We start from the raw sequence: 1,988 nt of genomic DNA, 5'->3' as shown, positions 1-1,988 counted from the left end.
GGGGGGGGGGGGAGAGAGAGAGAGAATGGTGCATCATGGGAGATGTAGTCTGACCAGGCCTGTGGCCTCTAGCAGAGACTGGAAACACAAACCACCTAAAACTCCAACTCCCATAATGCTCCACAGTATTATTCAGGAATTGAAATATCTTGAAGCATTTTCAGGTAAAATGTTTCAGAGTTTCGGTTTTCTGCTTGTTCGTTTGTTTTTGCCGAAAGTTATGTTCACATTTTCCGTGGAGAAAACTCATTTTCTGACCAGCTGCGCTGTAAACCGGCACGGTACACACCAGGCCCGTGAAACTACCCATGCCTGCAGTCTTTCACGCAAATCGTACCTGTAATTCGTTAGTTATGCAGAGCGCAAGCTCTTCAGAACAAAGACTTCCTTCCTGCTGTGTACACGGCGGTGGTGATAACAACCACAACAGGAACAACAGGAACACGCCAGGTTGTTACATACAGACGTGCTAAAGATTGCAGAGAGGAGGGCTGGGGGTTTTTTGGTTCATTTCCTTAGACCCCGATTTCTTAAATCTGCTGAAGACAGTGAGAATTTGGCTGTTCTGTTTAACTGGGACAAGATTTCATCCACTCCGTTCAGCAAACATACAACACACATAGCACATGCTCAGAATGACATGTAAGACGGTATGTAAAATATGTACATACTTTCATCAGTGGCATCTGGTCAGCAGTCCCCTGATACGAGGATGGCAGTCCTGTAGGAAACAGGGAAGTTATCGGTGAGTCCACTGATGACTGAGGAGGCCGATCCTCTACAGGTACAGGTATCAATGAGCAGTTGTTCGCTTTTCCCCGCAGTTTCCGCATCTATAAAATACAGACCCCAATGCTGAATTACTGGGATAGGGTAGTGTCCCTTTAAATCAGGGGTGGGCAAAATGCGGCCCGGGGGCCGGATGTGACCCACCAGGCCATTCTATCCGGCAAGTGGGGCCCCTAAAAAATTTAGAAAATTAATATTTATCTGCCCCTGGCTGCCTGTCATGCGGCCCTCGATGGCTTGCCAAAACTCAGTTAGTGGCCCTCCGCCCAAAATAATTGCCCGCCCCTGCTTTAAATAGTTTCTTAGCCCTCTACTAGTTGTCATTGGATGCGTGTACATGTGCTATTAATGTGGCTTAATAAACTCTGGCACAGTCTGCGCTGGATTTTATTGCTCCCAGGTGCCACATTTGCACGTGCTCCCAGGACCGCAGCACACTAAGTCAGGGCAGAGCAGCCCCAACTGGCAGGGGCCCCTGGGGGTCAGCCTGCTGGCCTGGGGCTGCTCCAACCCAGATCAACGTGCTGCAGAGGGACTGGCTGGGGCACAAGGGTGCAGGGCTGTGCCCCAGTGTCTACCCATGCACCGTGGTGCACTAAACTCCACCATAGGATAATACTTGTGTCTGGCAGTACTATCCTATGGCAGAGTTAATTAGTTTACTCCATCCTAATAGCATCAAACGTGTAGATGGTGATGTTTTACTGCAGAGCTTATTAGTCAGCTCCACAAGTAAATGTTTTGTGTAGATGTGCCCACTGTGTTCTGTATTTTAGAGTCCACCTAAATCCAGCCAGCGCAACAGGGCATATGCAGATAAGCCTGGCATGTTTGTGTGTATTTACTAAACACAGTTATTTGGGACCCAGCTGTGTCCCTGTGGTTTCTTCATATTATTTTTGTTGTGTAAGGAGCAATAGATACAACAAATTCCTACCCTGGGAATCTTAATTAATGCCTGTTAAGTCCAAAATAGCGCAAATCTACCGACCTTTCAAGGCTCTGTGGCCTTAAAAAAGTGAACACTGTCAGGCACTGTTTAATGTAATACAGGGAATTTGGTTTATTTTCTATGCTGTCTAGTTCTTTCTCATTGTTTTATGTATGGCGTTACAGTCTCTTTGCTTGATTTGATGTGATTTCATGAATGTGTCAGAGGCTCCTAGTGTGTCGACACAGATGCCCCTTATTACTGCTTT

The sequence above is a fragment of the Gavialis gangeticus genome, unplaced genomic scaffold, assembly GCF_001723915.1.
Source record: "Gavialis gangeticus isolate Ggan-Ray unplaced genomic scaffold, GavGan_comp1, whole genome shotgun sequence".
In the NCBI taxonomy this organism is placed as follows: Eukaryota; Metazoa; Chordata; order Crocodylia; family Gavialidae; genus Gavialis; species Gavialis gangeticus.
Note: the sequence above shows the minus strand (reverse complement) of the source record.